This window comes from Vulpes vulpes, chromosome 14 (genome assembly GCF_048418805.1).
Source record: "Vulpes vulpes isolate BD-2025 chromosome 14, VulVul3, whole genome shotgun sequence".
Taxonomy (NCBI): Eukaryota; Metazoa; Chordata; class Mammalia; order Carnivora; family Canidae; genus Vulpes; species Vulpes vulpes.
In genome coordinates, this window is record NC_132793.1 from 79,377,749 (window position 1) to 79,391,804 (window position 14,056).

Sequence of the window (14,056 nt, forward strand, 5' to 3'; positions counted from 1 at the left end):
AAGATATTCCTTTTTTTCACACTATAGATAAAATAATTGCATATCAAACTATCTTTAAGAATAAGGAGTACAAGCAGATAATAATAAAGAGACAAAGGGAAATCTCAGGATCCAGTGCTGTGTTTTGTTATCATTGTTGTTTGTTTGTATTCCAGGTAAAATGCATCTTAACTTTAAAACAATCCTTTGAAAATAACAACTGAAGAGAAGTCATGTTCTTCATCATCTGGATATGACATATATCCAAGGTTTGTCTTGGATAAAGAACATTTAAGTACACATTAAGTAACATCATTTTTTTTGCTCTTATTTGTAAATCCAATCCATGTAATGAATTACAAACAATTAACATGTACATTTGTAAATTTTCAGGGGGAAAGAATGATCTGAGAAAATGTTGGATTGTTTTACATTAACATGAATCCTGAATATTTGCTCATATATGGAATATTCAGGAAGGCTAGTTGGAATAGTGGTGATATGGATTATGATGTGAAATGAGAAAATAGACTGATTTGCTTGGTTTTTGTATTCAGTGTTTTGCTACAGAATTTTAATACTGATCTTCCCACAAAAATCTCCTTTATTTTCATAGGCTGATGGTTAGATTTCAAAAGTCAGTGATGAGAAACTATACAGCAATAACAACTTTTATCCTACTGGGACTGACAGACGACCCACAACTGCAAATCCTGCTCTTTATCTTTCTATTTCTCACCTACATCTTGAGCGTAACAGGGAACCTGACTATTATCACCCTCACACTGGTGAACTCCCATCTTAAAACTCCTATGTACTTTTTTCCTGAGAAATTTCTCCTTCTTAGAAGTGTCATTCACCACTGTCTGAATTCCTAGATTCCTGTATAGTATATCAACAGGGGACAATACTATTACCTACAATGTTTGTGCAAGTCAAATATTTTTTGTTATTCTCTTTGAATCAACTGAATTTTTTCTCCTAGCATCCATGTCCTATGATCGCTATGTTGCTATCTGTAAACCACTTCATTACATGGCCATCATGAGCAATAGGGTGTGTAGCTTATTAGTCTTCTGCTGTTGGGCGTCTGGCTTGATGATCATTCTCCCACCCCTTAGCTTGTGCCTCCAGCTGGAATTCTGTGACTCCAATGCCATTGATCATTTTAGCTGTGATGCAGGTCCCCTCCTGAAGATCTCATGTTCAGATACGTGGATGATAGAACAAATGGTTATCCTTGTGGCTGTATTTGTACTCATTATCACCTTAGTGTGTGTATTTCTGTCCTCCACGTACATAATCAGGATGATTCTGAGATTCCCCTCTGTCCAACAAAGAAAAAATGCCTTTTCCACCTGCTCATCCCACATGATTGTAGTTTCCATCACCTATGGAAGCTGCATCTTCATCTATATCAAGCCATCAGCAAAAGAGGAGATAGCCATACATAAAGGTGTTTCGGTGCTCACTACTTCTGTTGCACCCTTGCTGAACCCCTTCTTTTACACCTTGAGAAATAAGCAAGGGAAACAAGCTTTTAATGACTTCATAAAGAAGATGACATTTCACTCAAAGAAACTGAAGTTTTGATAAATCAGTGTAAAATGAAAGAAGAAAGTCCTCTAAACATTTAACAACAGCTTCTAACTTGTTTCATTGCTTTGCTTATAACTTGATCATATTAACCCTCTCAAAGACATTTAATAATACATCCTAATCTCATCTTAATTGAACGCCTTTTTCTTTCAAACCAAATTCATACATGGTGTTTTCTTTCACTGTAAAACTATAAAGTATAAACTGTAATTGAACTTATCGCCACTTCTGACCTAATCCTTTCTTCAGTGTTCTGGGGAAGGAAGGAAAGTAATAATATTAAAACTATATAAGTGCTATAGAAGACACATTACATAGTAATAAAACCAGTTTCTTTCCCTAATCAAAGTCATCAAAATTAATGGCATAGTCGAAGACCCAAATACAATATAGAAAACAGCAAGAGCAAAGATGCATCAAAATAAATTAAACCAAATAGGGCATTCTAGGGCAGTTGAAATAATGAAAACAACAAATGGAAACAGAGATATCAATGGGAGTTTGGGAATAATCAGAATTGAAGAGATGGAAACAGCTTCACAAACGCTGATAAGATGTATTACTTACTTATATTTATGACAGAACTTCACTTAAAAGGCATACATTTAATTTAAGACAAATGTAAACAGGGGCACCTGGGTGGTTTAGTGGGTTAAGTGTCCAAATCTTGGTTTTGGCTCAGGTCATGATCTCATGGTCATGAGATCAAGCCCATCAATGGGCTCCATGCTCAGCAGGGATTCTGCTGGTTCATTCTCTCCCTCTGCCCCTCCCTGCACTCACTCATGAGTACTTTCTCTCTCTAAGTAAATAAACCTTCTAAAATAATTAATTAATTAATTAAAAACTAAACATTATGCCACTTATTATATGTTACAGAATTAGAATAAATGCATAAGAGCAAATTGGAACACCAAATTTTAAATGACAATGAAATAAGACCATTATTCACATCTGCGCAAGGCTAAGTGAATGATTTAAGAAGATATCAAGAATATGTAATCAGTAGAAACAGGAAAAAATAAGAAAATGCAAAAAAGATAAATTTTAAATTCTAAAGTGGGCTCTGAGGGGCTCCTGCATGGCTCAGCCAGTTACTGATTTCAGCTCAGGTCATGATCTCAATGTCATGAGATCGAGCACCACATAGGACTCCTCACTGAGCAGCAAGTCTGCTTGAGATTCTCTCCCTCTCCATCTCCCACCTCCTCTGCTCCTTCCCCTATTTGTGCCATCTCTTCATCTCTCAGATAAATAAATAAATTTTAAAAAATCAATAAAAATAAAAGTGAGCTTTGAAATAACATCTAAAATTATTTTCTTTTTAAGATTTTATTTATTTGAGGGAGAGAGAGAGAGAGAGAGAGGATTGGGGGGGGGGGGCAGAGAGAGAAGCAGACGTCCCTGCTAATTAGGGAGCCCAATGTAGGGCTTGATCCCAGGACCTGAGATCATGACCTGAGCCAAAGGCAGATGCTTAACTGACTGAGCTTCCCAGGTGCCACTCTTTTAATTATTTCTATTGGCATAGGTTTGAAAATAATTGTATTTTTCAAATTGCCAGTGATATGCCAAACTCTTCAAAGATTATTATTAAAATAATATCAACTCTTACCAATCCTGGAAATACATTTTAGTTGTATCAAAATGTAGGCTGAAGAAGATTGACACATTGACCAATACATCATAGGTAGTGAATAATGGAGCCTGAATTCTGATATCAAGTCATGTCCACTTCACTACAACTCATGACCTGTCAAGCAATAGTGTAGTTTTGCTGTGGAAGGGCTAAGAAAAGACACTGATTCAAAGTATGTAATCTACATAGTAGTTGGGATCTCTCTCTGTAGTCATAGACTCAGTTTATTGATGTGTCTACTTTTCAGTTTATTAATTTGCCTTACTGACATCAAAGAAAAACATTAAGTTGTCTAGACATTTCAAAATTTATCTAATGGATTTTATTTTATATATTATGCTATTCATGAAAAAAATCTTAGTGGTTTTTGAAATTCCATGTTATGATTTGTTATTCTAATCCTTTCTTTCCAATCAAAAATGCATTGTGGTAAGGCAAGTCTGTGAGGGTGATATTGTATAGAGATAATTCTGAATCTTCTCTTGTTTACATATGAAACTAAGTCATTTTAAAATATTGACATTTTTTCCATGCTTATTAATCTATAACATGGTGTAACCATATTGAGATATGAAGGTTAGAATCATAGTCCTAAATTTTAAGGTAAGATTTCTGAGTACAAAATTATTGGACAAAGATTATGATCAGTTACATAGTGCAAATGTCCTTTACCTCTTGATTTAATGGGGGAACATTTATTCATCTGTTTTAGAGAACATTCCATATATCTCTCTGAGATATTTACATAACTGATAAAAACTTGAGGATTATTTAAAATGATAATGCCTTGTCCTGAAAATAATTGCCTTCAGAGCACCTGGGTGGCTCAGTCCATTGGCTAACAACTCTTGGTTTTGGCTCACCTCATGATCTTGGGGTAGTGAGAGCCAACCCCACAACAGCTCTTCTCACAGCACAGAGTCTGCTAAAGATTCTCTCCTTTTGGAATATAAAGGAAGGGAGAAGAAATGTTGGGAAATATCAGGAAGGGAGACAGAACATAAAGACTCCTAACTCGGGGAAACGAACTAGGGGTGGTGGAGGGGGAGGAGGGCGGGTGTTGGAGGGGAATGGGTGACGGGCACTGAGGTGGACACTTGACGGGATGAGCACTGGGTGTTTTTCTGTATGTTGGTAAATTGAACACCAATAAAAATTAATTAAAAAAAAAAAAGATTCTCTCCTTTTCTTTCTCTCTCTGCTCCTCCCCCAGCTTGTGCACATACAGGCATGCACATTGCTGGCACACTATCGTTCTCTCTCTCTCTCTCTCAAATAAATAAATAAATAAATAAAAACTTTTATTTTTTAAATTTATTTTTAAAGATTTTTTTATTTATTCATGAGAGACACACAGAGAGAGAGGCAGGGGCAGCGGGAGAAGCAGGCTTCCTACAGGGAGCCCGATCCCAGGACCCCAGGGTCAAAATATGAGCTAAAGACAGCTAATGACTAAGCCACCCAGGTCATGTCATCTCACCTTTAAATCTCCTCTGCTTAGAAGACAAGGATTTCTTTTTTCTTTTTTTAAGGATCTTATTTATTCATTCAAGAGAGACACACAGAGACAGAAAGGCAGAGACACAGGCAGAGGGAGAAGCAGGGTCCACACAAGCAGGTGCCTGATGTGGGACTCGATCCCAGATCCTGGGATCACGCCCTGAGCCACGGGCAAATGCTCAACCACTGAGCCACCCAGGCATCCCCAAGACAAGTATTTCTATAAAGTAGCCTGGCAATTATGAAGTTAGGGTTCTAAAGGCTGTTAGGTCTTTCAATCCAATCTGCAATTTTTTTTATCTCTGTCCAAAAATACATTTTTTATTGAGGTATAATTTACACAACACAAAATTCACCATTTTAACTGTTCCACTGTGTGAAATTCACTGGATAGCCATACATTCACATAGTGGTACAATCATCAGCATAATCTACTTTCATAACATTGTCATTACCCCAGAAAGAAACTCTGTAGCTATTAAGCAGTGACTCCGTGTCACTCCCTTCCTCCAGTTCCTGTCAACCATTGACGTCCTCCCTGTCTCTAGAATTTGCCTATTCTAGACATTTCATATAAATTGAATTATACAATATGTGTTGCCTTTTGTGACTAGCTTCTTTCACTTAGCATAATGTATTAAAGGTTTACACATGGTGTTGAATCTATTAGTACTTTATTCTTTTCTATGGATGGATAATGTTTCATTGCATAGATATACCACATTTTGTTTATCCACTCATCAGCTGATGGACATTTAGATTGTTTCATTTTGAGGCTGCTATGAACAATGCTGTTATGAACATCATGTATAAATTTTTGTTTGAATCATAGAATATTTAGATGTGTTTTTTAATTTTTAAAAGAGCTTGTGATGATATTAAAGGGGCATAAAAAATTGGAGGAATGATCATATAGATTATTTTCTAAGCCAGCAATATCACATTAGCAGTATAAATATAAATTAATTTGAAATGCATTTGTATGTCTAATACCTGGAAATACTAATACTATACACATAAATATGTATATATATGCATATATATGATGCTTTCTGAACCATTTCATAATAATTTAAACATAAATTAAGCATTGTGCCTCATTATCTATCTCAGGGCATATTTCCTAATAAGATCATTATGTTATATAACCAAAATATATTGATCAAAATCTGAAAGTCTGACATTGATATATTATCTAATCCATAGTACATATTAAAATTTTATATATTTTTTTCAAATGATGTCTTTTATACCATTGTATTCTCTCTAGATCCAGCATAATGCAGGATTATATATTGCATTTAGTTCTCTCATTTCTATTTAGCTCCGTTAATCTAGAACAGCTCCTCAGCCTATGTTTCACTTTATTGTCCTCATATTTTCAAAGAAGACATGTTACTCAAGCTCATCTGATTTGTCTTCAAGGTTAAACTGGTTATTTGGGGGGCAGCCCCGGTGGTCCAGCGGTTTAGCGCAGCCTTCGGCCCGAGGTGTGATCTTGGAGACCTGGGATCGAGTCCCACATCAGGCTCCCTGCGTGGAGCCTGCATCTCCCTCTGCCTGTGTCTCTGCCTCTTTCTCTCTATGTGTCTGTCATGAATAAATAAATGAAATCTTAAAAAAGATTTTAGGGCATTTGGGTGGGTTTTTTTTTTTTTTTGGCAGGAATAAAACAGAAGTGATGATATAGATCCTTCTTGGTCCACATTTTCAAGAGCCACATAATGCCGATTTTCCCAAGGGTGGTGATAATTGAACACCTGACTAAGGTGGCCTTCCAAACCTTGCTAGACTGCAAAGTTACTATTTTCTCCATGGAATAGTAAGAAGTTTCTTAGGAGATATTTTGAGATGGTGTAAATATCCTGTTCCTTATGAAACTTTCACCACAACTTCTTTATCCATTCATCTGTCGATGAACACCAGGGCTCTTTCCACAGTTTGGCTATTGTGGCTGCTAAAACATTGGAGTGCAGGTGTCCTGGTGTTTCACTGCATCTGTAGCAGTGCAACAGCTGGGTCATAGGACAGTTGTATTTTTAACTCTTTGAGGAACCTCCACACAGTTTTCCAGAGTGGCTGTACCAGTCCACATTCGCACCAACAGGGCAAGAGGGTTCCCCTTTCTCCACATCCTCTCCAACATTTGTTATTTCATGTCTTGTTAATTGTCACCATTCTCTCTAGTGTGAGGTGGTATCTCATTGTGGTTTTGATTTGTATTTCCCTGATGGAAAGTGACACGGAGCATTTTCTCATGTGCTTGTGGCCATGTCTATGTCTTCCTCTGTGAAATTTCTGTTCATGTCTTTTGCCCATTTCATGATTGGATTGTTTGTTTCTTTGCTGTTGAGTTTAATCAGTTCTTTATAGATCATGGTTACTAGCTCTTTATCCGATAGGTCATTTGCAAATGTCTTCTCCCATTCTGTAGGTTGTCTTTTAGTTTTGTTGACAGTTTTTTTTTTTTTTTTGCTGTGCAGAAGCTTTTTATCTTGTTGAGGTCCCAATACTTCTATTATTTATTATTTATTATTAAATACCCTGAAATCCTTTTTAAGATTTCATTTATTTATTCATGACAGACACATAGAGAAAAAGAGGCAAAAATCTTAAAATTTTTGCTTTGTTTCCCTTGCCTTCGTGGATGTATCTTGGAAGCTGCTGTGGCCAAGTAAAACAGGGTGTTGCCTGTGTTCTCCTCTAAGATTCTGATGGATTCTTGTCTCACATTTAGATCTTTCATGCATTTTGAGTTTATATTTATGTCTGGTGTAAGAGAATGGTCTAGTTTCATTCTACTGCATGAGGCTGTCCAATTTTCCCAGCACCATTTATTGAAGAGATTGTTCTTTTTCCAATGGATTAGCCTTTCCTGCTTTGTGGAATATTAGTTGACCATAGAGTGGAGGGCCCATTTCTGGATTCTCTATTCTGCTCCTTGATCTATGTGTCTGTTTTTGTGCCAGTAACACACTGTCTCGATGACCACAGCTTTGTAATACAACCTGAAATCTGGCATTGTGATGCCCCTGGCTCCGGTTTCTTTTTCAATATTCCACTGGCTTTCAGGGTCTTTTTTGATTCCACACAAATCTTAAGATGATTTGTTCCAACTCTCTGAAGAAAGTCCATGCAATTTTCATAGGGATTGCTTTAATTGTGTAAATTGCCCTGGGTAACATTGACAGTTTCACTATATTAATTCTTCCAATCCAGGAGCATGGAATATTTTTCCATCTCTTTGTGTCTTCCTCAATTTCTTTCAGAAGTGTTCTGTAGTTTTTAGGGTATAGATCCTTTACCTCTTCGGTTAGGCTTATTCCTAGGGATTTAATGCTTTTGGGTGCAATTGTAAATGAGTTGGACTCCTTAATTTCTCTTTCTTCAGTCTCACGGTCAGTGTACAGAAATGCCACTGACTTCTGAGCATTGATTTTGTATCCTGCCACACAGCCAAATTGCTGTATGAGTTCTAGCAATCTTGGGGTGGAGGGTTTTGGGTTTTCTATGTACAGAATCATGTCATCTTCGAAGAGATAGAGTTTGACTTCTCCTTTGCCAATTTGAATGCCTTCTATTTCTTTTTGTTGCCTGATTCCTGAGGCAAGCACTTAAAGGAATATGTTGAATAGCAGTGGTGAGAGTGGGCATCCCTTTCGTGTTCCTGCTCTGAGGGGAAAAGCTCTCAGTGTTTCCCCATTGAGAATGATATTTGCTGTGCGCTTTTCATAGATGGTTTTAAGATGTTGAGGAATGAACCACAATCTTATTTGTGGTTTCCTGCTTTATTAATTTTCCCCATTCTCACTGGTGTGAGGTGGTATCTCATTGTGGTTTTGATTTGTATTTCCTTGATGGCAAGTGATGCGGAGCATTTCGTCATGTGCTTGTTGGCCATGTCCAGGTCTTCCTCTGTGAGATCTCTGTTCATGTCCTTTTCCCATTTCATGATTGGTTTGTTTCTTTGCTGTTGAGTTTCATAATGTCTTTATAGATCTTGGATACTAGTCCTTTATCTGATATGTCATTTGCAAATACCCTCTCCCATTCTGTAGGTTGTCTTTTAGTTTTGTTGACTGTGTCTTTTGCTGTGCAAAAGCTTCTTATCTTGATGAAGTCCCAATAGTTCACTTTTGCTTTTGTTTCTCTTGCCTTCATGGATGTATCTTGCAAGAAGTTACTGTGGCCAAGTTCAAACAGGGTGTTGCCTGTGTTCTCCTCTAGGATTTTGATGGAATCTTGTCTCACATTAAGATCTTTCATCCGTTTTGAGTTTATATTTGTGTATGGTGTAAGACAATGGTCTAGGAACCACTTTTATTCAAAAACAATAATAGGAAAGTAATTTTCTGTTCATAAATAAAGCATAAAGTGTCAATAAACTTTTTAAATTTGTTGTATATCATTAGCAGTCAACAAAATGTGAATTAAAGTGAACAAAGAAACAAAATATTATTTGGGTCATCATATTGTCAAAGACTTAATACATTAACCATGCATCTTGTGTTATTAATGCGTCTTCCAATCTCCAAGGATACTGTCCCAATTCATAGATGCATTAGTTAGCTTCTGTTTTGTTTTATTTTTCTATTTTAATTACATTTTACATTCATTAGTGACTTTGAAATGGGTCCCCAAGGACTCTTTTTTGTAACTTAGTTGATCTTGCCTATTTAACAGGTTGGCTGTTAAACATGGTAAAGCATCCTCAATCATATCTTGGTAAAACGTTTTGGAAATCCCCCCATGCTAAAATTGTTTGGTCAGATCATCAGCTTTTCAAAATCAAAAAGAATTTTTGGTTTCCTTTGCCTGTTTATTAGTCTTTCCTTCTATATACCTAATCAGATTATGCAGAAATACTTCGTTTTTAAATTCAGATAGGTATTCTAATTCATGATAAATGTTAGATGAAGGGATATAAGAATTAATATAGCTTGTGTTTGCATTTCTACTGCTACCTTTGTGTGAAAATTAAGTCAGAAAGCATGGCTACATTATATCCATGTCACTATCGATAAATCTTATTTAACTGTGAGTTCCACTAAGGATCTGTATGGATAAAAAAACACTGGATCCCAAATGAGAGAACAAAGTGTAAGTATATTCGTATTTCTCAAATCAATTTTTTGTTATGAAATTTGAAAAAATGATTAAAATATTTCCTGTCACTTTCCTAAGTGTGTGCATCTAAACTTCTATCTGTCTATCTATCTTCTATCTATATATCATCTATCTATCATCTATGTATTATTTATGATCTATCATCTATCTATCTACATTTATATGTAAACACACATTCATATGTGTTGTGTGTATTCTTTAACGTAGGTAGTTCATAAGGATATTAGGAATTAATTTCATTTCTAAAATGTCATTTCTTTTTCAAGAATATTAATCACGGAAGCAACTGAAGAAGTATCTAAGCTTGCTTTATGAATTGATTACGTATGTTAGCAACAAAATGGTTAGATTCGATAGATAGATGATGCAATATTTATTGCCCTAGCTGCCAACATATGCACGTACACACACTCATTCACATACACAATCTCAGTCGTACAATGACATCTTTTCAACTTAAAACTTGGTTAACATTTCATCCAAGAAAATATTTTTTTAAACAAACACTTTTTACTGTCTAGGCATAGTAAACAAAAATTAGTAAGTTACATCTGCAATATAATTAATTTGTCAAGATGTTTCTGAGGCATGTTTCTGAAGTAAGTAACTAGAAGGACAGAGGGTGGTTTTGCATAGGGATAATACCCAGGATCAGCAAGGACTTTTGCTAGAGATTACAATAGGGAATGAAGGGAGATGACTATAAGAAAGAAAGGAAGGTGAGCCCTGGGTAACAATGCTGTGTTTCATATGTGAGCTACTGTAGATATTTCAAGTGTGCATCTGCAGGACATTTAGACAGTTTTTTGCCCATGAGCATATTTCAATGTTTGCCCTCCCTGATAGTGTCTAGAGATTCAGAATGCTACTTTTTGTTGCATAGGTCCTATCTGGGACTATTCTGTCAAACAAGGAACCCAGGAGGAAGCTTTGGTTGAAACTAGCCATCTAATAGCATGCCATCCAATAGAAATGCTAATTCCAGTCTACCTGGACTACAGTCTGAGAAGTTTACCCTATACTGTCAGTAAAATCGAAGAATGTCTCCACATAATTAAGGGACTTTCTAGTAACAGGTTCAGGTAAATACAACACAATAGAAAATTATCACAAGCTCATAATCTAGAACCTTTTAAAAACTTCATTATCTTATATTTTTTATGATCTCTATTTTTTATGTGGCCTATATTAGAATTTAAATGAAAAGTCCCATGGAGCTGTGACCAGTAGAGCTGACTAAATGCCCAGTCTAAGATACTATATTCTAAAACTCAAAAATTAAGGCACTGAAAGATCAAGGGAACATGATACTAACTCTTGTATTGACCTTTAACATTAGTATAGTATATTCTATAGGAACCATAGGAATTAAAGGACTTCCACTAAGTAGAATTTTGAAATAGAAGTAAAGAATATATTCTGGTCTTTGTAAATATCTATGTGTTTATTAATATACTGAGAAGCCACTATGTTCCAGGAAATGTGATAAGATCTGAGTCTGCTACTGAGAATAAGATTGGCCCTGATCCCAAGGCTATCACAGTCTAAGTGGGTGACACATAGAAAATAAGCAATCTCTACACCAAATTGCTCTGATGTAAGGATGATGGATATACGAACACAGTGGAGTTGTAACTAGCCTAGTCTGCAGGAATTGAGATGGTATCTCAGAACTTATTCTGGATGCAATGAGCAAAATGTAATAAAATGATCAAAACAAGAGACAGGAAGTCCAGTTAGAATATGAAGATTTCGGGGATCCCTGGGTGGCTCAGTGGTTAAGCACTTGCCTTCAGCCCAGGGCGTGATTTTGGAGTCCCGGGATCGAATCCCACATCAGGCTCCCTGCATGGAGCCTGCTCCTCCCTCTGCCTGTATCTCTGCCTCTGTCTCTCATGAATAAATAAAATCTTAAAAAAAAGAATATGAAGGTTTCATATTGAGTATGAGATCAAAGTGATCTGAAGTAGGGTAGAAGAAGATGGAATGGAAAAGATAGGCCTTTTAATAACATATTAGAGATGTATTTTTTTCAGACAAACTAGATTTTTTTTTATGTTTTTTTTAATTTATTTTTTATTGGTGCTCAATTTGCCAACATATAGAATAACACCCAGTGCTCATGCTATCAAGTGCCCCCCTCAGTGCCCGTCAGCCAGTCACCCTACCCCCCACCCACCTCCCTTTCTACCACCCCTAGTTCGTTTCCCAGAGTTAGGAGTCTAGTCTAAATAGATTGGTCTTTTCCAGATGTGGCAAGCTGGGTGGAAGGGGGCCTTCTAAAACAAGAGTAATGATAATGAAATAAGCAAGAGTAATAATAGTAGATTAGTGGATAAAGATGCCAGATTTCAGTAGCCTGAGTAATGAATGAAGGGGTAGAGAAGTGAAGAAATGAAAACATATATATTGACTAGGAGAATTCATCTAAATGGCATGGCCTTGAAATTCAGTTACTGGACGTTGACGTGAGCTTTGCTAAAGAATACAACTTGCGCCAAGTATCACCTCATATTGTAATAGAATGAATGTACGTAAAGGGGGTTTGGTGGATCACAGAGAAGTGCAGAAATAAGGAACTATTTATTGAATACTATAAAGTGTTAGATGAAATGGGATTAGGGTTCACCTTGCTTTTTTAAATTGTTAAATTTTGCAACAGTTTATTATAGAAAAATGAATAAACTTTAAGGACACAGGTCTATATATAGAAGGAACATGAACTGTATCATCTAAGCCATTTCTCTACTTAGACCAGGCCTGTACCCACATAATCCTCCCTGAAGAGAGAGACACTATCCTGATTTCTAACTCGATTAGTTTTACTTAACTTTCAAATTTGTATAAATGAAATTGTATTCTACACATTCTTTTGTGTCTTGCTTCTTCACTCAAAATTATGTTTGGGAGAACTTTTTATACTATTGAATGTAACAATATTATTTTTTATCTTCATTGTTATGTGCTTCCATTTTATGAATATATCACAATTTAGAAACTGATTCTATCACTGATGGGCATTTTGGTTATGGGGTTATTGGGAATGATGAGGCTAAACTTTCTTAAACATGCATTCTGTGTACATATTTTGATTGGGTAAAGACCTAGGATTATAATTTCCTGCATCATATATATCTGGACATCAGTTTAAAAAATATATTCAAAAAGTTTTCATAGTGTTTATAGGAATGTACACCCTAATATTCAAGAAACTTGATATGGCCCATCTATTTAATATCCATTATTCTCATGATTGTGCAGTAGTTGTGAATTTAATTTTCTTTTCCCTAAATACTAGAAAGTTCACATTTCATATGTTCACTGGCCTTTATTATGCTCTTTAGTGAAGAAATTAGCCTAATTGTTATTAGATTAGATTTTTCTTTTCTTATTGAGTTGTAGCAAATTTTATAAATTTTGACTATAGCCCTTGACAATTATTGCAAAGATCTTCTCACACTCCATGATTTGTCTTATTTAAATCATTTTTAAGGCACTTGGGTGGCTCAGTCAGTTAAGCATCTGACTCTTGATCTCAGCTCAGATCTTGATCTCAGGGTGGTGAGATCAAGCCCCATGTTGCGTCTCCAGGCTGGGCATGCAGCCTACTTTAAAAATCATTCTTATTAAAGTATAACTGACACACAATAAAATGCACTTACTTTTTAAAAATGCACTTATTTTAAGTGTAGCATTCCACCGAGTCTTGACAAATGTACAACATCTTTACAACTACTAATGCGATCAAGATATATAAATTTCTATCACTTCTAAATGTTTGACTGTGTTCTTTCCAGTTAATCCTTCATAACAGATTTGGTTTGTCTTTTCTAATTAAACTAAATCTTATAGTATTTTCCCTCTAATACATATATACTTTTTCCTCTGGCATACTACTTTGAGATTTATCCACATTATCACACACATGAATTCTTTATTCTTTTACTGCTATGTAGCCCTCCATGTATATTTACATATACCACTTTTTGAATTACTTTTCACAGGGATACCTGGGTGACTCAGTAGTTTAGCTCCTGCCTTTGGTCCAGGGCGTGATCCTAGGATCCTGGGATTGAGTCCTGCATCAGGTACCCTGCATGGAGCCTGCTTCTCCCCCTGCCTGTGTCTCTCATGAATAAATAAAATCTTTAAAAGATAAAGTACTTCTCAGTGATTACTTATATTACATTCCCCTTTTGATTATTATGAATA

The 14,056-nt window shown here is 35.9% G+C and overlaps 1 pseudogene; it reads left to right on the forward strand.

Moving 5' to 3' along the window:
* The first annotated feature begins 623 nt into the window (after positions 1-623).
* Positions 624-1,572, forward strand: LOC112922174 (olfactory receptor 6C2-like; annotated as a pseudogene).
* Positions 1,573-14,056: the final 12,484 nt, after the last annotated feature.